Source organism: Penaeus monodon, chromosome 34 (genome assembly GCF_015228065.2).
Source record: "Penaeus monodon isolate SGIC_2016 chromosome 34, NSTDA_Pmon_1, whole genome shotgun sequence".
Classification (NCBI taxonomy): domain Eukaryota; kingdom Metazoa; phylum Arthropoda; class Malacostraca; order Decapoda; family Penaeidae; genus Penaeus; species Penaeus monodon.
Genome location: NC_051419.1, coordinates 9,266,462 through 9,266,743, shown reverse-complemented (window position 1 = coordinate 9,266,743; position 282 = coordinate 9,266,462).

The following is a 282-nucleotide window of genomic DNA, read 5'->3' as shown; positions in this document are numbered from 1 at the left end:
AGGCTCTCCAATGCAAAAAAGTTTTGTTGTAACTACGTCTTTCTCTGCAATATTATTATTTACTGATTGCGTCTCTTTTTCCTCATCTATTACCCTAAAGCGAAAAAAACGTCCGTACAGTAAATGACAAACGGTTTTAACACAATTTCCTATTTAAATGTCGTTACGATATGTGAACGATGTTTTCATTTTTAAAAAATGTGATAAGAATATATGCCATAATAACGTTGCACGTTTTCATAATACTGCGGAGGTATTAATATTTTTCGTCCCATTCACCCT